The 22,804-nt window shown below is 42.6% G+C and overlaps 1 protein-coding gene and 1 pseudogene across 3 annotated transcripts in view; one reads left to right on the forward strand and one right to left on the reverse strand.

Annotated features, from left to right (window-relative positions):
* The window catches only part of DOK6 (docking protein 6), a 250,620-nt gene that overhangs the window by 159,904 nt on the left and 67,912 nt on the right, over positions 1-22,804 (forward strand). The gene's annotated exons all lie outside the window — the stretch shown is intronic.
* Positions 2,785-2,903, reverse strand: LOC118610351 (annotated as a pseudogene).

The following is a 22,804-nucleotide window of genomic DNA, read 5'->3' on the forward strand; positions in this document are numbered from 1 at the left end:
GTCATATAGGGAAAAAGAAAGACCTCCGCCTTGGAATTTTGCATCAAGGGTATAGGCGATGTTTAAAAATAAGACGCCTCTATAAATCCTTCCTGTCATTCCAGAGAAGTAACGCTAAAACAGCCTTTCAGGAATTTAGAGCCTTTTTTCCCTCTGTCTAATTTGGTAAATCTCTCACTACCATCATACGGGGACTAATTTTTTCCCCCAGGATAAAGCATTAATTAAATGACTTTGGAAACTGTTCTTATCAAGGAATGGAGGCTCCGATCTTAATTTTTGCTCCATTAACTTTAAAGTTCAATACATTTTTATTGAACCCACACACACTTTAGTGTGAATTGCTTTTCATTAATTGGCCTGTAGGGATCCCAATGACAGTTTCGGCCTTCCTTTTAGGTTTTTTTTTTTTTTTTTTTTTATTCTCCTTCAGAAAGTTTCTAAACTTCAGTAATAGTCATTAAATCAAGGAATGATTGCTGGAATCAAACGGATAAAAATCAGTGGAGAGAGACGTGAAGTTGTAGTCTGATCTCCTCCCTGGATTTAAGTGGAAAGGTATGTTTGTACTTAAAAAAAAGAAAAAAGAAAAGAAAAGAAAAGAAAAGAAAAGAAAGAAAACATAGTATATATAGGATTGGCTACTCCACAGCTTCAGGCGTCCCCTGGGGGTCTCGGGAGTCGTCCCCCACAGACGGAGGAGGCGGGGTGACTATAGCTGGAAGAGACTGTGAGGTTAAAGGGGGGTTTTTCAAAAAGCTAAGATATATTAAAAAACAGCTTCATACTAATGAGAGTCATACTATACAGAGAAAACAGTGATAAAACAGAAATAAGACATAACTCTGGCTAAGCCAATATCCTCCAGCTGATGAGAGAGAGTGGGACCTAGCGAACGAGTGAGAGGCACAGTTAAAAAAGTAAAATGGAAAGTAGAGCGAAGGTAGGTGTACGTGGAGGTACAAATGGAGGTAGGCATTTGGGGGTCATGTTCGAGGCACGTGGAAGTTGTCTTCCGACAGTTTCTCTCTTCTTGGCGAATTAGGAAGCAAGGTAACAGGCTACGAGTCTAGAGGGAAGATCATCGCGAAGAGAAGGAGTGATGGATTTTCAGAGAGCGAGTAGACCCACCAGGGAGATAGAATAAGATGGCCTCGGAGCCCCAAAGCCAAGTCCTGGCCACCACCAGGGGCCCCGCGGCCCCGCCCACCTTCCTCCGCTCAGGCCTCTGCCCCGCACACCTCCCGTTTCTCATCAGCGGGGCTCGAGGCCTCCCTGCACCCCCCACACGGGGCAGCCTGCTCAGGCTCCTGCCCGACTTGCCTCCGACACCCACGCCTGGTTCCTGTCCTGCGCCGTGCTCAGAGCGGCTGTCGTCGGGACGTGAGGGTTCTCCTGGAAGGCCGCAGCCTCCCTCTTGGGTCACCCCCGAATCCGAACATTTCTAAAGTGCCTCTCTGCCCCCGACACGCGTTCTCAGGTCCAGCCATTTGCTAATCGCCGCGTTCCTTCTTATTGCCACACGCGTCCAGGCCATCTTGTCTACCCGGGATAACCCCCTCCTCCCACCCACTACCCAGATCACACGCAAATTGTCCGCCCTTCCTCGTCCAAGGTGCTCCCCCAGACGTGTTCCCTTAGCGACTTACACGGCTCCTCCATGCTGTGACTCTCGGCACACTGACAGTAAAGCCCCGCACACCCATGACTTTCCATGCTGCCCACGAGCCCTTAAGGGATGTTTCTCCAGCAACGTGCCTGGCATCGAAAAGTCTGCGAAACGAGTAGAAAGATACATGAGTGCGGGAGGGCGTGACAGGCCAGGGGGACACAGACCCAGGCCCTGGGGGAAGCCGGATGGCATCCTGTGGGCAACCAGAAGCATCACTCCCTTTCTGGGACTCCTTATTGTGCAGGTTAGGCAGAGAAACCACAGTTTCTTAGTCACGCTGTTTGTCCTCTAACGAGACAACAGGTAATACTGACAATTATGCCACTTTATGAGGCAGAGAGGTGCAAACAAACATCTCACATGTGATCTTTAACAGTCGGGCATTTTCTTCCCTTAATAGGAGGGAAGGGGCTCAGTTCAGGATCGTGTTAAGCACACTCTGAAAACGAGGCAGCACCATAGATCACAAGCCACGTCGACAAAGACGAGGAAATAGGATGGCTTTCCTCTCTCTCTTTCCGAGTAACGTGCCGACGTCTCACCCTGTCTCGCTCCTTCCCGTGAAGGATGTGAATCGTGTTTGTGCCCAGCATCTTCACGCTGTGGACACCCCCTGCCTATTAGTCACTGGGTCGCTGTCTGGTTGTCACATCGACCATCGCAGGGTCACAGTGCCGGGGTCCACTAACCCCGGTGGAACTGACTAATGGCCTTCAGGTCATTCACATACTTTTCATACAGTATATTGTTTTAACTGTTGTATTTTATTACTACTTAGTTTTGTGCCTAATTTATAAATTAAACTGTGTATGTATACAAAAAAACACAGTATATATAGGGTCAGATACCATCCATGGTTTCGGGCACCCACTGGGGGCCTTGGAATGTACTCCCCATGGATGAGGGCCCGGGGCCACTGTGTCCTCGTTGATGTCTATCTTCAAGATAGAGGTTACGATGCTCACTTTTGTGTCATTGTGACAATTATAGAGCTCTAGACACATCATAAGGTATCAGGAATTAATTTAATTTTATTTTTTTTAGGCGAGGCAACCCTTGGTTGATCTCGCAGATTGCAAGGACCTTGTCAGTTTACAATCCCTTATTTTTTATGCCTTCAGCACCTGGTCTTCCTAGGTGGTCTCCCATCCAAGGACTAACCAGGCCCGACCCTGCTTAGCTTACAAGATCAGATGGGGTCGGGCACATTCAGGGTGGCGTGGCCGTCGACGGTGTTCAGGAAATAATAGCCACAGTGGACTCTGTGCAAATGTTTGTGGTTTTGTTCTCTAGATTTTTTTTTATGTATTTTTACTTCTGTTTTACCTCTAACTAAAAAAAAAAAAAAAAAAAAACTTTATTTTTTAGGTAGAGGTACAATCATTTCTTCTACTTACTTTATGCGTTTTCCAGAGCTTCGTAACTGTTGACTGCAATTCTTTTGGCACGAGTATGATATTCGCCTATAGGCAGGTTTCCTGAGAAGCCCGTGAGTTATGGCTTCTTAATAAAAGGGACCTTTGCAACCTCAGTATTGAACATATGTGATCAATATTTTTGTCATTTCACACAGGTAAAATATTTTTCTATTCTTCTTATTAAAGAGCCTCCAAAATCACATAAGCTTTGGGCCCCTCAAAAACCTGGTTCTGTACCTGCTCACTCTTGTATCCATTGAATTATTTTCCCATTATGGGTGCCAGATTTATAGAAACATATTTACCTATTCCTCACCCCCTCCTTTTGAAGTGGAATCAATGAAACTTGCCCCCAAGATGGGGACCTGCACGGTGTCATGGTCCCGCACCATGAAACATCGCTGCCTGGATCACACAGGCATGGAACCGCTGACCCGGGCCCTAACCCTCATCAGTGCCCCAGCGAAGTGCTAAAAATAAGTGACAAACTCAACAATGTTTGCCGCTATGGAGAAGGGAGTTAAGGCAGCTGGTCCATGCTCCATTTCTCTCCCAAGGGACAGTAAAGGGACTTCAAAGGGGACAGAGAGAAAGCAAGTGACCGGCCTAATCTTGTGAACAGGCCAAGCGACCTCCCAGTAAATAGACTAGTGGCGTTGCTTCAAGGAGGTCCTGCCTCTGTGGGCGTTGTCGGCAGGATCCTCCTGCTTGGGGATTGCCTACGGTGGACAAGCCACAGCCGTGGGCCTCTCAGACGGGGCCTCCTAGAGAGTGCCACTGAAACTAAATGTTTGGGACGCTCATGTACTGGTCACATTCCTCGCCTGTGTATCTGGGGAGACAGGCATACACCCAGGGCCACGTGGAAGGCCCTAAGGGACCGATGGCCCGAATGTCTCCCTGCCTTGTCGCTGCCTCTTGATCGTGGCAGAATCTGATGCTTAGTGAAATCTCTGGGCGATCTGACCTTTGGCCGAGCTCGCTCTGAATATGCTAAACAAGGATCGACAGAGAAGAAGTAAAATAAATTCAGAACAGAAAATACGATCCACTAATGTTCCTTATAAATGAGCAATTCCTTAACATAAAATTTTTCAGCACTCTATCTGGGTCAGATGAAAAAATAATAAGTAAAATACATGTTTCAAATCGATGTTTATAACGCCAGCACACCGCCTCGCTGGGTCAAAGATCCAGGAAGGAGTTTTCCTGGGACAACTCATCTTGCTCATTAAATATTTAGCGATATTTTTATATAATAAATATTTTATGTATGCAGTAATGTTCTCCAAAATGTGATGAGTGTATTTGTCAATATTTAAAGACCTTGGGTCAGTCGAATTTCTGGCTCACAGAATTACTCCAAGAGTACATGAATCGAGAAGGATTTGGTGTGAATGATATTTGTGTATGAATCAGATTATGCCTCAGAAACTCATTTTATATATTTATTTTTATTTGTGATACTTTTTTTGTTGTTGCAATAAATATAATTTAGGAAACCCATTCTGTAAGGAAAAACAGGAGGCTGAGAAAGCCCTTTGTAGCTGACCAGACTTGGTGCCGTGACGTCATACACGGCTCGTGTTAACGTCGTGTAGTGAAGTGGGTTAGACTAGGATACAGAATCACGGGCAGCCCATTCTGGGTTAAAATTCCCTCGTGTGAGAGATGCTTAACTCCTTTGAGCATCAGTTCCCTCGTCTGAAAACTGGAGATTAATTTGCCCAGCGCGTGGGGTTGTTCTTAGAATTAAATGGAATGACGCCCTATGAAGAAATGATCACGAACACACAACAAACGTGAGCCACAGTTACTATTAGTTAGACGTACTGTTGTCTTTTTTTTTTTTTTTTTTAACTTCAGGCAGTATTAGAACTCAAAGGACACCAGACTTTTCTATTTTAGAAGAGAAATTAGAATCGGGTCCCGGGGTATTGCGCGTGCATGATCATGGACAAGGAAGCATCTGCTGACCGCTTTTCAAGCTGCAGCGGTCAGTTTCCTCACCTCTCACGCCCTGTTCTGTGTGGCGGAACTGTCAGTCAGGTGCATGGTTAACCACAGGCCTGAGAAGGAATGAGAAACGCAGCTTTCGACGTTCGGCTTTGTGGATGCAATGACTTCTTCCAACCTTAAGGTCTTTGAAATAATGAACTTTCTCTAGAGTTCGACTTGAAAGACTCATGCTGCATTGCTCTGTAAAGGGATTGTATTTGAAACAAGTCAGATCAGGTTTGAACCGGTCATGTAGGTGTCGAAAGCCTCCGCTGACTTTCTATTTGCTTCCCTAAGACCACTCTGAACTCATCCTCTTGTTTATGTGATTTCCGAGGCTACTACGTTTGTGTTCATTATATTACTATTAAGGCAATTGGCAGAAACTGACTGACTCATCAGAGAGCCAGACAGCAGAGCCATTTGAAATTGCTGGGTTTTATTTGAACTATAAAGTCTAATAAAAAATAAAAATAAAAAATAATGCTTTAGCAACATTATTTCAGCAGCCGGTCTAGTCAATGGGTTAACTTGTATTTCTTCCAACCTTGCTTAGCAGGTTAAAAACGAAATTTTCTTTCCTGACAAAGCCAGAGGGTGACATAGAACACTCTCAGGTGAAATCGTGCCTTTTTCCATGAGAAAGCACTCTTTCCTACCTACCAGGTTATTTGGTAATTAGTTACCGGAAGCCCACTTAGTCCATCTCCTTCTGTAAAGTTCCACTTTGAGGAATTAATTGGAAAATTTTAGCTGAGAATGGCAGCATGCGATGAGAACTATGGGGCAATTTAACATGCAGCTAACCTCCGTTATAGTTATAAATGACAAACTATAAATGTATCACAGTGAAGTTCTGATAGGGTTTTTCTATTTTCCCTTCACTGTGGAAATGGTGGAAAACCTTAATGTAAAACGTCTAGGGTACCGTTTGGTTTTGTGTCTTGGGGGGGGGGCAGATTCTGCTGATTCTACCTTCAATCCATACTGTTCTTTTCTACACTAGTCTACCTGAGAATGTCCCTGTGTGGTTTCATGTCTTTTAACTCTGAGATTATGCTTCAGGTGCTGAATGTTACCTTAGATAACCAGACTCTGCAAAACTGAGAAAAATGTCTCCCTCTGTCTGCCCTAAAATGGTGTCTCCAAGTCTGTTTGTTATTTTTGCTACGAATGTATTTTGAATTATTTCTAATTTTCACTTCGTAACGGATACCAAGTGAGCAAAACCATCCACCCTGTCCCTGACCCCTGTGGGACATTGATCTGATTTTCTTTTCCTATAGTTTTGGAGTTTTGTTTTTTTTTTTAGAATATCATTTAAATGCATGTCTGGCTGCTTTCTCTTAGCATAATGCCTTAGGATTCTCCCGTGGTGTTTTATAGAGAGGAATTTGTTTCTTTTTATTGTGATATGAACATACTACAAATCCTTTATCCACTCATTAGTTGAGAATTTTAAATATATTTTAGTCTCTTATTTATATAAACTCATGAGTTCCAGTTTTAAGGAAAGTTCTCTCTTGTATTTATTGTACCACAGAGAGATCGACTCATTTTGTTCCATAAATTTCTGGATTCAATGTAGATTCATTTCTGAATATTAAGCCCTATATAATATACTATTTCATCACAAAAAAGTTTTGTAATACAAAGATTAATATGTAAAAGGATTCATTAAACCTCGCTGAAAAATATATCTCTCTCTGAATAAAACATAAGCTTTGAGAAATAAAAAATATTTTATGAATGCAATAGAAAATATGGGAAATATACTTCATGTTGCACATTATAGGTGTTTATAAACAAAAAATGACTTAGGGTACATGGGTAATTGTGTTCATAGGTTTTATTATTATTTAGGTATGATAAGGTCAACAGATCAGGAGATGACTGCTATGGAAAGATAGCTTGTTACCCAGAGTTCCAAGAGGAGGGGACAGACCACGGCCTGGGGTCAGGGAGGAGCACACAGAAGCATCGGGCTTGGTCAGGGGGGGACCGGGAGCTGCGGGCAAGGGTCTTTATTGTGGAACTGGCGAGGCGGTTGGCGAAGTGGGTTCCAGGTTGGTTGGTTTGCATTTGAAAAGTGTGCAGGCCAGTGTGTTGTTTCTCGCTCTAGGAACTTGCTAACGCTGGGAGGGGCAGTCTCTCTAAGGTCGCCAAGGCCCTAGAGAGCAAAGCATGAGAGCCCAGAAGATAAGACTCAGTTGAGACAGTAGTAGCGTGTTTTCTCGGTACAGTCCTTTGAGAAATGTTAAGTCTCTCGATGCTCTTTAAAAGCACTAGGAAGTTGCTTGTCTAACCTGCTGTGGCAGGCTCCGTGTCTCTACAGCTGATGGCCAGACGGGCGGCGGGGTCCACGCTGTCCACATGGAGTCCTGGAGACCCTGAGGGGTGGATTTGCTTCTTTGAGCTTTTGAAGTGATTGCGGTGGACGGAAGGAAAGAGTTGGAGAGCACACGGATGGGAAACGGGCGGCGTCCTTGCAGCCGGAAGACGTGTTGGGCTGTTTAATCCTCTCTTCAGAAAGCAGACACTTGGTTGAGCTGGAAATGACAGCGGCACACGGTTTATCGAGAGAGGACTATGGAGCAGGGTTTGGAAACAACGGCGTGGTAAAATTGTTAGAGGAGACGTGTCTCTGCTATTATGACGAGGCCCCGATTTGGTTTCGGAAAAGGAAGGCCGTTTTCTGTCGCACCCATCAGAGCCTGAGCAGTCGCTCCCCATCGTGTCCTGGAGGGAGGGGCCCTCCCCTGGCGTTTTTAATCCTCGTCACGACTTCCGCCAGCTCAAACAGACACAGCGGTGTTCAGAGGAACGCCAGGCTGTGAGTTCTCTGTTTGCCTCTCATTGTTCAATGTGACCAAAACCGGCGTTGACCTGGGCGAGGACTGGGCGTGAGACCGGGGTGGCCGTCCACACTGGTCCGTGAGCGGACCGGCCCCTGGCCAAGGGGAAACTGCGGTCAGCTCGCCATCTGAGTAGCTAAGACATCGGGAACGCACAGTAATAGTTTACTGTATTCTGGATCTAAATAACCCTGTAACCTTAGACGAGGAAAGAAACTGTTGAACGCAAAATGCTTTCGACATGGAAGGCCTGGGCGCCGTGTGGCTGGTGAGCAGTTCGCGTTAGTGTCAATTCTCACCAACGAAACACGCCTTAAAGACGAAGCGTGGCCCCATGATCGGGGAAACGCGAGACTCGCATTAATAGTCCGCATGTGTTTTTTATAACACGATTTATGTTATTAAGCATAATAATAGCTACTGGCTTCTCAAGATACAGCATATTATTATACTTTTACACTCTCGAATTATCTGTTCTCTAATGTGTGTGCTCTATCTCTCTCTCCCTTTCTCTCTCTTTCTTTCTCTTTCCCTTTCTCTCTCTCTCTCTCTACACACACACACACACACACACACACATGCACACATACATACATGTAAAAATGTAGACACACACATCTGTTTTTACACGCTGTCGAGTTGGCACCAGCTCCCGGTGACTCCCTGAGGAACGCCCACAGTGTCCCGTCGGTAACTGCCCCGCCCGGCTCCTGCGGACCCGTGCCCGCGGCTCCTTTCCCGGAGCCAATCCGCCTCATGTTTGTTCCTCCTCTTTCCCTGCTGCCTTCTGTTTTCCCCAGCACCACCGTCCTTTCCTAAGAGCTCTGTCTTCTCATGACGTGCCGAGGTGGGACCGCTTCAGTGTGTCATTCTTGCCGCCAGCGATGTCTCAGGCTGAATTTCCTGTAGGACCCACTTGTGTGTCTTCCTGAACGTTCAGGGGACCTGCACGGCTCTCCCGGCACCATATTTCAGTTGAATTGATCTTTTTCTATCACCTTTCTTCACTGTCCAACTTATGCATCCGTACGTAGTAACTGGGAATAGGAGGCTGTGGATGATCTTTGCCTTGGTCCCTAATGATGCGTATTTGCTTAGTGGTCTTTCGTTACCGTCTCTTTATTTGCTTTTTCCGTTACCCGCACCTTTATGCAGGTAACTTACTCCCTTAATAGCCAGCCGAGTCTTGCGGCCCAAGCCCTCCCGAGCAGTTCCTGGAACAGCATATTCCTTCTGCTACAGCACTTATTAAACCTAGATTATTTTCTGTGGTTATTTAATTGTCGCTTCTCCCGCGGATGAAGCCCTGGGATGCTGGTGCTATAACTTATCCTTCTCAGTTTCTTCGGCATTCGTAGACATATAAATTAATTCTAGAATTAATGGATTTTTCAAATTACTATTATTTTTTTAATTGCAAAGACATAAATCTTCACTTATATTACATTTATTTCTCAAAAGCTATGTGACTTTTTATTTTAGGCTAAAGATAAAGTTTGGATGCCATAATTCACTAGGACGTCCTACCGAGTCATTCTGTCAGCGATTCTATTTCAAAGTGCAGAATTTATAATGGCGGCATCTTGGAGAAGGCAAACATAAATTGTACCAGGAAGAAGATAATATGCATTTTAGGGCTCAAATTATTTCAATAAAAAGTTTTTCACGCAATAAAAATAATCAGGACACAGCAAGATGAGCCCCATGAACCACTAGCAGGGACAATGGACAGTAATAACACCAGAGCCTGGAGTTGTCATAGACACGCTTTAAGAGAAATGCACTTATTTAAAGAGATATATTACAAGATTGAGAATGTAGTCAAAACACCGGAAACTATTTTTTTAAATGAGCAAATGAAAATTTCAGAACTAATCAATACGATGCTCCAGTTGCTGAAACGGTCATATAAAACAACAAAAGTTATTATTATTAGCACTATTAATATTATCGTCATCACCATCGTTGACAATTCTCAGCGCTGACTGGACTCAGCTAAGCAGTTCCTGCTCATTCAGTTCTCTCGTGTGTTTGCACTCAGGTGGAGGCCAGGGATCGAGTCATCTCAAAGGCTTCCTTGCTCACATGTCTGGATGCTGATGTCATTCAAATCTTGGTCTCCACCGGGGAGTAAGTTGAACACGTACACGTAGCCTCCTAGATGCGGTTCACTTCCTCAAAGCATGATGACTGGATTCCAAGAGCGAGCATCCCAAGAAAGAGGGGGTCAGGTGGAAGCTGGCTTTTGTGAGCTAGACTGAGGTCATACGGCATCACTTCCGCTGCGTTCTGTTTACTGCAAGTGAATCACCAGGATAAATCCAAATTCAATGGAAGGGGAGTAGAACTCCTTCTTTTGATAAAAGTGATCTCAAAATGTTGCAGGTCCATATTAACACATGCAATGGCAAATGGTATGAACTACAGATTAGACATACCAGAATAGATGATTAATTAATGAAGGAAAAGTTCAGGAGAAGATATCCAGGGGGGAAACAAAAGCAGACAAAATCCTGGAAGAGAACGTGAGAAGCAGAGAATTCTCGTGTTTAATTGGAGCCTCAGAGGAAAAGAGAGGAAAATGGTCAGATGCAAAACCTGAAGATCTGGTGGCTCTGAATTTTCAAAAAATAACAAAAGACATCATAAGAAAAGAATCTATAGAGTCAACAATTTTTACTAAACCTAAAATGGATAAATAAAAAGGAAACTGCATAGAAAAAAAAAACATTACTTTTAAAAGTTACGATGTAACTAATAGCTAATAGCTCAACGGAAATTATCAAAGCCAGAAAAAAAATGGCATAATAGAGACTTAACTGCCTACTTAAAATTCTATTCCTAGTGAAAATATTATTCAAGAATAAGTGTGAAATAAAAATATTTTATACAAACCAAGTCAGACTGCCGACCTTCACCAAAGGAAATGCAGACATTCTAAAACATACACTTCATTCTAGAGGACACTGTTCCCAAGAGGTAAGCTGATTCTGAAAGTTATAGAGAAGTGAAAATAGAAAAACTCATATAATTTAGCAATTCATTCTTGAAGAACAAGCTGAGAACTCATATCCTACTGGATATTTAGACCGAGTATAAAGCTAAAGTAGTTAAGACCATATAATATTAACACAAGAATAGATCTTTGGCCATTGGAAGAAACATATAAACTCTTATTTAGATATTTGTTTTACAACAAAGTTGGTACTGGAGAACCTTGGGTGATAGTCTTTTTAATAAATGGTGCTGAGTCAGCTGGATAACTATAAGGAACTTGACCCAACCCCAAAATTCATTTTTAAGCATTAAAATTTTCTGAATCCCATTTCAGGATATTGAAAGGTAGAAGACATCGAGAAGCATAAGTCTACACAGTGCATATGTGTTAAAATATTTTTCCGTTATGATATTAGACCAACTTTTGACTCATTACCTTTACCTCCCAATTTCTTAACTGAAAGGAAACTTATTGCATAATAAGATTATGACCCGTGGTTCAGTCAGGAGCAGTTTGATGTTTGCATTTCCCTTTGCTCCTTTGTTAATTCTAAATTTAAATATGTTTGCTTGAAACAGTGAAGAAAGAGTCACTATAGTAAAATACAGAATACTTTAATATGAAGTAGTGAACATTTAAATCTGTTGGCCGAGAAATTCAAAGTCATTTCCTGGACGGCAGTCAGATGTGAACTCCTACCATCGACAGGCTTCCATCTGTCTTTCGCCATAATTTACATGGACGTGATATTTGATCGATTCATTTATTTCTTCATAGAGTCATAAAATTTCACAGTCGTTGGTTTCTGGTTTGGGAATTATGGTTAGCATAGTCATTTTATGATCATGTTCCCTTAAAAGATGATTTCTTGAACTCAAAATCAAAGCTTCAAGAGAGTTATTGTTCATCTAGTATATCGAGAGTGATGATTTTAATCAGATGCACATACTTTAAAAATCTAAAGAGGTAGAATAAGCAAATTCCCATATAAAAGACTAAATACAGCCAGAAAGGAGAGATTTTTCTTTTGTTCTTAGGAATATACAGACTGCCCCCAAAATGTATCTGTCCTTTTTTATAATTTCTGTCCTTAACATTGCTTGTGTTCACTGGCACGAAGATTGCACGTAAATTCCAAAGTCTGCCTTCATCAAGTCGTAAATAAGAAGAACCCATGCTCACGTACCCAGGGTCTTCTACAAATGTCTAGATTAAAATATCTCGTCCTTCACCACTGTCAGATCGGTTCGATAGGTGTTAGACAACGTCTGTCTAAAGCCCTTCCCTGCAAGTTCTTTTCTCCAACAAGCACATGTATTCCTGGCACACACAGGCACACAAGACACCCCTGCTTAATCCTCTAAGGTAGTTATAGCTTAAGTCAAATGTTTACTTGAAGAATGCAATTGGCGGCGGGGGGGGGGGGGGGTCTTCTATCCTCTTCAAATGGCAGGTCCTCAACGAAGGACTCACCAGAGGTTCCAAGGTAGCTAGCTAGCTGTTAGATCTGGCCAAAACTTAAACAGAAAGTGTTCAGTAAAAATTTGTTTTGTAAATTATAAAACTGGCGAGAATGGCAGTTTGGTTATCTAAAACAAAAGCATAGGTTCAATTTACTTTCTTCGATCGCATGGTACGGCTGCATGCCGCCTGCGTTCATGTGTGTTCTCCAACTGCAACGAGCATTTTCACCTCTATCTCGACACCAGTCATCCATCAAAAAATGCTAAGTATATTAGTTCCCTCCTAGACCAGGTACCTCCCTTGGAAGGAATGCAGTGGAAGCATTATCACGAATTTACTTAAAGTATGTATTTCATACATTTATTGATGAGAACAAAAAAAAAAATAGAGAAAATAACCACCAAAGAATTATTTTTCTTGCAGTTACAAAAGACAGCATTAATGAATTCATTCATTTACTCATTAAACAACTATCTATTCAACTGGAATAAAGTTAAAGAATCATTATAAGTTTATTCTCTTTAGTGCCAACTATGGACGTACAGAATAAAACCTGTTTGATCCATCTTTAAACAAAGAGGCTCAATTTACGAGGGAATTTTTAGACTATAAATGGTCAGTTCAGGAGCAGTTGTGGATTTAGACTTATCTGGCAACTTAGGGGAAATTTAAAGTTGTCTCAAAGAAAGATATGGCGTTGTTCCATACCTCTTTGCAATGGAGATCTTAATTTAACTCCATATCATAAAATAAAATTATACATTTGGGTCTATATGTCGCTTTGGGTCACTGTTGAAGAGCTTTGATATTCTTAGTATATTCTTCAGGGAAGAAAATGATGCTTTATGCTATTCACATTTACACCTTTGAACTTTGGTTCATATTTGTAAAGAGGATATTATCCAAGTGAATTAACATCTTTACCTTCAAATGAGTGCCTCAGACAGCCCGGCAGCTCCCTGTGATGCAGAGGGCATCCACGCGGTAAACCCCAGGTCTCGGCCCGGACCCATTGTTCCTTTGATCCTGAGGTAGGAGGACGTTCATGACCAAGCGTTGGAGACAACTGTGACATCTTCTCCCTGAAGTACTTATCTCCTTGCGCCTCTCAGAGACTTTCTGTGGACTGGACAAGCATGACATTTTGAATACACCAAGCATCTGATTTAAAAAAACGCAGCTGTTGGATTTTTCGGCCCACAGTTTTCTGGAAGATTCGTGAGGGCTGCACACTGTGAGCTCATTCCCCCCAGGTAGTCATGGCTCAGGTTAGGAAAAAAGTACTTCGGCAACATTTACTGTCATATTGTTGGATCTAGCAATGGGCTAACCCTCCTGTGCCAAATACAAGATCATATGGCATTAGCTTCCATCCAGAGCTACTCTTTGACTTAGCTCAAGAAGTCTTCTGAGCCAAGGCCCCGATATACTTGAATCCTGTGCTCTCTCCCTCTTAAAACTCTAGTCCACAAAATTTACTTCTCTCTGCCATCTGACTCTCTTTTTTTTTTGGTTCTTATTATATAATTTTTTTATTTTCTAATTTTAACTAATATGCAACATCCAAATGCATCTGTTGACACACATGGCCGGTGTGCCTTTAGAAACTCTTATGTTAAAAAAATTTCCCCTGCTTAACTTTCAACGCTCAAGCACTAAGCTCTGGGCAATATTGCTGCAGCTGCCGTCGGCACTCCAGAAAGCACATCTTCCTGCCATCAGGGCATATCGATAACAAAAATGCACAATGCAGATGATTCATTTAGAGAATATAATATTTAAAAAGGAACTTTTATTTTTCTTCATATTTGCAAAGAATGGTTCCGTTGGCTATCTGTTGCTGATGTAACAAGTCACCCAAAATTGAGTGGCTTAAATAACAAGCAGTTACGTTCATCTTAGGTCATCAGTTTTGCTCAGCTGGGCAAGGTTCCACTGGTCTTGGCTGGAGACTAGACGATCTAATAAGGTGTCTCCTACTAGTGTAGGGGCTGGCTCAAGGACCACTTGAGCATGGCTGGGACATGTGTCTCCTGTCATACAGCAGGCCACCTAGATTTGTTCGCACGGTGGCAGGCTTCCAGAGCAGCCAACAAGAAGCTCAAGTGCATCAGCACTTTGCAAATTGCCGATCAAGTCTCATTCTTTATTTCCCATTGGCCGGGGCCAGCCATGAGGCTGGCACAGGGTCAACGGATGGAGAAAAATGCCACAGTTGATGGGAAGAGAATCAAAGGCACATTGCAAAGGAGCGACTGCAGGACGGGAAGTGGCCTGTGGCCATTCTCGCTTTCCATTGTCCCCTCCTGGTACTACGACTAGAGGGCGAGCTCTGAAATCGGTACGTAATGCACGCCAAATAGTGCTATTATCGTCATTATTATGTTATTAACACCGCCATGCCGTTGCTCATCATAGCAACCTTCGGAGATATACTGGACAGATATTATTTTCCCTATTTATGAATGAGAAAACTGAGGCTCCAAGAGATTAAGTACCTCGCTGTAAATTAAAGGTAGGCCCAGCAGTAAAGAAATGACCTACTCAGAGAGTCTGAGAAGAAGTCATGGTGGGAACTATTTATGATTCGGCAATCAATCAAGGAGATAGAGCGATGGAGAGAAGACTTTACAACCCCCAAGCCCCACCCGGCCTGAAGCGACGAGAAACCAGAACCCAGAGAAAACTTAGAACTTCAATTCTCGGAAGAAGGAATATTTTCGGAAAGGTGCAGAGACAGGAAGAACCGGGGGGGAACCACACCTCGACCGCCACCTCCCACCCTCCTGTCTCCTGTCACGGTCCCCTTTGCCCAAACCAGAAAGCAAGCAGGCCTGGGCTTGCTGGGGTCAGCTTCCAGGCACACCGCCAGACAGACGAGCTAGAACATGATAGAGAATTATCAGGGCACAAAGAAAGAGCCGTCGCGGCGTGCAGGTGCAAGGTCCTGGAAGTCGTGATCAGCGCATCCAGAAAAGCAACCCCCATCTCCAGAGCCTGAATCGAGAACTTTTTCCTCAACTAGAAGATTTAAATGGTAAATTCTCAGATTATTCATTTTTTGGCATTCTTTTGCATTCACGACAAAATATTTCAAACCTCTACCGTTAAATTCATTCACATGTGTGCTGATTTAAAATATTAATAACAAATATTCAGCACTAACACCTAAAATGGCAGCACAGTATTCCGAGGAAGTGTATATATTACTGCACTATTTACTAGGAAAACTGATTTAGAATGAACCCCACAATGACATAGAAACCCTACAGAAATAAGAAATTCTCACTACAAGAAACTGTTTTCTTACTCTTTGTGCAAAGGTAACTGCCGTATTTTAAATAGAACCTCAGAAAAAAATATATAAAGTCACCCGAACCCAAACTCAGAAACTAAGCCTTTTCATTTATTCCCATCCTGACCATCTATCAATATATTTTTTTTTTTTTTTGCATACGGCATTTCTATTAAATATGCAGAAAGCTGACAATAGGTATAGTAATGGAGTTTTTTTGCCTGCAATTCTAACTACATTATCTCCATGGTCTGCTGCACTAAATGTAATGACGCTCCGTGTAGGGGAAGATGGCCCAGCCCGGAGAGCGCAAATGAATTTCAAAAAAAAGGCAACATTACCGGAGCTATACAATCAAAACCTCCCAATGCTGGAGAAACGGGTTGAGAAATGACCTTTACGTGAGCTGGTAAAATAGCAAAGTGGTTTTTTTTTTTTTCTTTCCCTCTGCAAATATTGTCTGTGCTGGTGGAAGGAGAGGCCGATGTCCCCCGTGGAAAGCGGCCACTGGACCAGGAGAAGCAGATTTTCACAGGCCAGTTCTCTGGCGGGGACAACTGTCTGTTTGACAGAGCGCAGGCCAGGTGTGATTGGAACTGCCAGCGGCCTCGTGGGTCACCGTTTCGAAACAGGAAATGGAAACGCGACCTCATGGCGGGGCTGGGGCAGAGGCCAGCGATATTGAAAAGCCGGGAGGCGCTCGCCGAGACAGTTTTAGCCTCCAGGTCCAGTCGGGCTTCGGTGGAACCATGTCATAGTCACGCTGACGGTATCTTCCTTTTCGTAGTGCTCGGCGGTTTTCAAAACGCTTTCACGGGTCGGGTCGAGCCTCGTTGGAACCTTGTAAGGTGCGTAAGACGAGTAGGTGCACAATGAGCAGCCGAGACGTGGAGGCCAGGCGACGCTTCCCAGGCTCCCGGGTTGCCTGCGTCCTCCTCGGTGTCCCCCGGGAGGCTGGTCCTCATCCCCCGGGACGCCGCGCGCCTGCCCAGGGCGTCGCCTTGTCCACGCTGCTTCTCTGCCCGCCGCGTGTGCAGCCCGGCACTGCTCACCCCCTCACCCCGGTCTCCAAACCTTCACTATTCCCCCCGACATGAATCCTGCCCCCGGAGAGATTTGCTTTTCATTTCTCTCCTGTCCTCTACTTCCTGCTCCCCTTCGATCTGCAGGGAAACTCTTCCTATCGATAGCAAGAAACATAATCATTGGGAATTGAAATGAGTATTCGGCCCCTGGGTGTAAAAAATAGTACGAATTATGTAAACACAAGATAACTTTACAGCTCAAGCCTCCGCAATCGTAGACAACAGAGCAATCCAAAGTGTTTTGTAATTGAGATGCTGTAACATCCTTATACGCAATAAAAGGAATGAAATCATATAGATATTACTTAGCAGCAAATGATCTTTTATTCCTAGAGAAAATAACATTTAAAACGAGCACCTCGTGGAGCCTGAACAGCCGGCAAGCCGAAAGGACTATTTCTCACTGAGATTGCTTTGATCCATGATAGGTATTTACAATATGCAGCCAAGGGCTTTGACCATTAAGAAAAATAAAATAAAATGTATACTGCTCGAATTCCCATTAGGTCTCAAGGGTAAAAGAGTAAATTACTCTCAACTACTTTGCTTTGGCATTTTTATTCCATTCTTTACAGCGCTTGGTGCTGGGCTGAGAACCCCCACCTCCTTTACGCTCCCACAACGTGTCATCTTGAGACAGGACAGAGGCTGGGGAGGACGCTGGGCCGTCAGCTTGTCTGCCCCTCCCCATCTCTGCCTGACCACTGAAGGAGAGACTCCGCAATGCCCAGAGGGGGGCCAGTTGCTAAACTGGCACATGGGGCTCCTTAATCGGCTTTTGCCAGAATTATAAGGCATGTTAAGTTGGCGTCGCCGGTGACTTAGGATTTTCTGTGTCTGTTTCTCCTCCCCCTGACCCATCACGAAACCCGTGTCTTCAGCGGCAGCCGCCCAGCTGGTAAAACCAATTGATGCTATAATGGTTTTTTCACTTCTTAAAACATGAAATTGCCCTCTCTAGAAAATCAGAGCTCTATTTCTATAAGTACTTCTCAGTTTCATAAGTCATTCATTCATTCCTACCACCAGCTCTTCAATCCTCTTGAAGGTATTTAATTATGATCGAAGATATTTCCGGAAATGTGAAAGAAATATGTTTGGGCCCACGAACAGGACGTGGTAGAGAGAGTATCAACTACTCATAAGAAGCTCCGGATTCTTGCTCATTCAGGTAGCTCTTCTCAATCACCGGCCATCACCACACAGCCATGTGCTGGGATGGGCAAAGTGTCTCGCATACAGTGAATGATAGATAAATGTTTGTTGAATGAATAAACAAGCCAAAGAGAATTCAGTGCCCTGAGAAGGCTCTGTATCAGCCTTAGTTCTCTCTATACTTAATGGAGCAGGAAATCATCCTGGGCTTGCTCGGAAGATACCAGTTTCAAACTTAAATGTGCAGAAGTATCACCTCTAGCGTTTACTTAAAATTTGGAATCAGTCCCCATTATGGGAAATCTTACGGAATGCAAACACAGGAAACAGGGCGTGCCTGGCCTCAGGCCACGTGGAACAGAGCGCTGAAAACTCAGGAAGAGGCCGCACACTCTCTCCAGGATCCGTTCATCTTGAGTCTCTCCACTCACAACCAAGCATCTAACACTGAACTTACAACCCCCCATGTCTCGTAGCTTACGTCATGGAATGGGAAGAATTTGATTGTCTCTCCTGCCTGCAGCTAAAGTTACCAGGGAAATGCCGTCCACGCAGCCAGGGCTGAGGCCGGATGAGCAAGGAGAGAGACAGCTAGAATATTCTCTGATGACGGTGCTCTGAAAATAATTTTTACACTTTAAAGTCTCTTTCCTCTGCTTATTCTGGTCCTTACTCCCTCCTTTCTGGTTCCTGGGACCTTTTCTGTCCTCAGGGCGTAGCCATCTAGTGCACTGAAAGACGCTCTCCTTTGAATAATCATTTTCTTGATCCTTGCTGGTTTTTATCGCCATTTGACTGACCTTCCCCGAGTGTCTTTTTGCCTTTGACTTCGTGTTAATTTGCTGCTGGACTCTCCCCCTTGGCGTCAACTGCTTCTCCGGCTTCTCACCCAGCTCCCCCCGAGAGACGGTTCCCAGTTTGCTGACTGGTAGATAACCTCCTAATTCCGGCTGTGAATGGTCACCGCAGAAGGGACTCTCGCATGCAGCTGTGCCTGCCCCTGGGACCCTTTCTCCAGCTGGAGTCTTCTGAAGTGGCTGAAATCCAGGTCACCGGAGCCTGTCCTAGTACCTGTCATCATCTTCACTAAGACATTTTTGGTTTGGATTCTTTTCTGTGGTTTTCTAATAATGACAAGTGGCCCCTTAGTAATAATACCAATCGAATTAAAATAACATTCAGTTCACTCCACACCAGCAAGAGATTGTAAAGGCCAGAAACTGTATCGTGGAGGAACTGAAACAGTTGTAGGCAGAAAGAGCTTGGTTGGTTGGTTAGTTGGTATAATTTAGAGTTGTCATCTGTGACGGAGAAATTCTGGGAGGAGCCTACTTAGCCATACTGGAAGCAGAGCTCCCAAAATAAATATAAATGCAGTTCTACAATGCCTTGGGAAGTATCAGAGATGATTACTGAGGGTCTTTTTAAGAGAAGTCATGAAGGGAGGAGAATTAATTACACAACTCCTAGCAAGTGAAGTATCATAAGGATGTCCGTCTCTTAGTCCCTCATTCTTCCTGGTTTCTCATACCTACTCTTTGAAGCTTTTCAGTTTTTAACTGTCCCTAGCTATGTGGCAGTCTGCGCTGCCTTCTGTAGGATCCTGGGCGGAAACCCCCACTGCATTCTCAAATAGCAACGTGCCCTTCGGCAGACTGAATATTCTAGCCTCTGAAGGTTTATTCCCCACCCACATCTCCTTTCAGGGTATAAGGGACTAACGGGGAAGAAGGCATGTGAAAATAACGGTGATAAGAAGCTAGAAGTGTTATAACACAGGTTTGTACTGACTCGTCAGGGAAACGGAGATAATCGGTTCATTTTAAACTAGAAGGCGTCAGTGTGAGCCTTGACAAACACTAGAATCTTATGCCTAAGGAGGCTGAAGATATCAGGGTTAGAATAAAATAATTTACTCTGTTATTTATGATGGGGAGATACTGACCCCATTTCTTAGCTTCTACTCTCGAGAGTCAAGTGACCCGTTCGCCATATTTTCAATGTATATTTTTTAAAGAATACAATTGAAAGTGTTAAATGAAGTTTTAACATTAAGGTTTTGAAATTTACTTAGCTGGAATAATAACATTTGACATCATTTTTAAAAATTTAGGTAATCGCACTTGAAATTCTTCAATTTTTAAAATTTGAGTAGACTTATTTTTTTTTTATCATGGCACTAAATTTTTATTTATAATTCCAAACGAATAAAAAAGGTGTAGTTTAAACATATGCTCACATCTTTTGTAATATAAATCAATATTTGCCCTCAGTATCTTAGAATGATTTGTGTAATTTGTGATTTTACTAGTTGGCCTGTTTTGATAACGCCAATAGAAGACTAAAAGGTGTACTGTATGAGTGATCTGTCAACTGAAAACCTCGAGAGACAATTTTAACACAAAAATAGCTAACAGTTCTTAATCTCCAAACTGTGTCATTATATTATATATTTTATGTAACCATCTATTCATTTACTCAATTTTAAAGGAAAATATATATGTATATATAAGACGAGCATATGCAATTCATTAATTAATTGTTTGTTTACTTATTTATATTTTAAGAATGATTTTTAAAAACATTTTCCAGTAGCTAATATGGTGCCTGACATGTGATGGTGTCCAAAAACAATTAACGAACATATAAATATAACCTAAGAAAAAAAAGACAAGCTTTAATTAAGGTAAAATCAAGTACAGTCTTACTTTTTTTTTTTTCTATTTTTGGACATTGAAAGTATCTTTCACATAATTAAAAATTTACCTTAATTAACTATGTTTGGAGCAAAAAGAAGATAAAACGGAATTTTTAAACCCTGATTGCATGCTTTTTTGCTTGGAGGGAATATAATGATCTCGTTTTAGGAGTTTTCCTTAAAATGGTGAAGGGAGGCATAATTCTTCTTTTCTAATTCAGTGACCAAATATGAATACCTTGCCTGTCAAACTGTAAAACTTTCCCAACCATGACTTGACAGTCCAATTCACTTTAAAAGAGAAGTATAACTTCTAAACGATATACTTTAAGCTTTTGCTTGACTTGCTTTGCCATTAACTCTTCCCCAGAAAAATAGGTTTGCATATATCTTGGTAGCTGTTGCGTATGACAGACACACAGACTCCCTCAGACAGTTTTGAGGTGGGAGGACCAAGGGCACATCAGCTGGGAACACAAAACACGTCAGTTCTCTCTGGCCGTTTGGGGTGCTCCACCGGAATACTACCGCAGCGCCATGGGATTTTTCTTCAAAAAATGTTTCTCTGTTTTTATGTTTTGTTTTGCTTTTTTTTTTTTCCTATCAAGAACTACAAAATCAATACTATCAGATAGCCACATACTGATAATTTTCAAGTCGTTCGTATTAACAAACATAAATGAGGTGCATTTAAGTGCTTTATTGATTTGATGCTCAGGGGTTGAGGATGTTAAAACTCCTTCTCAAGGAGTTTCCAATATTTTTACAATAAAACTCCTGGGAGATACATATAAAGGATGAATATAAAATTAGCTGTATGTTAAAAAAAAATTTTTACTAAACCTTCATAAATGTATAATCTAACAGTATAGTAAAAGTAATAATGGTAGTAATTTCTGATCATGTATTGAGGTGATTAAACAGGAACTGAAGTCTTAGGACTTACCTTACATCTTCACATGGTAGATTTTTCATTTCTCAATTTCTGAGGCAGAAAGGAAGGTAAATAAAAGAGCATCTTATAGGTATATCTTTTCAGGGATTCACTAAAGCCAAAACTTCAGATGGTTTCAGAGAGACTCAACTGGCTTTTTCATTGAGCTGAAGAAAAAAAAAAAAAAAGAATTTTGAAAGTAAGAAAAAGTAAATAGAATAAAATAAAAACTTTGAAAATATCTGAAAACATTGAGCTATTTTAATTAATATAATTGGGATTAAACTATCACTGGGTACACAGGAGGAGGAATTACAGAAACCAGGGTCACATTTGCACCTTAGAGATCATTGAGGTCAACTCTTTCATTAAAAACCTTAATTTTATAAAGGATCGAAATGGCATTGCAAAAAGCTAATTTGCAGCAGAGCCTGGACTAAAATCAAGATGTCCTTGGAGGCTCAAATTTGTCACCTCGTTTGAGGGAAAGCATCACAGCCCCAGGACACCGATGGTGAAATCGACCAAGAATGGTCACTGTCCGCCTCAAATGTTTGGGGCCACAGAGTCGCCCAGCCTAGAGACAGAGAGGAAGGCAACTACACCGTCTCCCTTACAAAGACCTGACATGAGGTTGGGCACACACTGAGAGTTCGATTCCAATTCTATAGTTTAATTGATGGATTTACCTTGACGTGAATTTTACAGGCATACCAGTTGAGGTACATATGTCTTAGAAACCTGACTTGACAGAAAAAAGCAGAGGCGAGGAGGGAGAGAACTTTCAAAATGTTTTAGCCCAAGCCCTGTCCTGAGCTGATTCTCTCTCCATTACATTTTTATAACTTCAGAATTATGCTTGCTTTTCTGCCCATCTTGAATGAATGCAATCTAGCTTAGTGATAATGAGCTTACCCTTCAAAATCACACTGCTAGATTCAGATCACAGTTTAGATACTTAAGTGTTAATGGCCTTGAGCAAATTCCTTAACCTCCTCAGGGCGATGGTGTTTTCTGTCAAATGGGAAGCAGTGGGAGCCTCGTAGGGCGTTGAGAGGCGCAGCGAGGTGACGCCCATACTGCACAAGTCAATGCTGCATGAATGCTGGCTGTGATTATCCTCATCATTGCTGATTGTCGTCTTTATTGCAAATGCGTTAGAGACCAGAGAACTCTCCGCAGACTCCATCCTCTTGAAAATCAGACTGTATGTCTGTGCTTCACGGGAAGGA

The sequence above is a fragment of the Rousettus aegyptiacus genome, unplaced genomic scaffold, assembly GCF_014176215.1.
Source record: "Rousettus aegyptiacus isolate mRouAeg1 unplaced genomic scaffold, mRouAeg1.p scaffold_m13_p_12, whole genome shotgun sequence".
NCBI classification, from domain to species: Eukaryota; Metazoa; Chordata; class Mammalia; order Chiroptera; family Pteropodidae; genus Rousettus; species Rousettus aegyptiacus.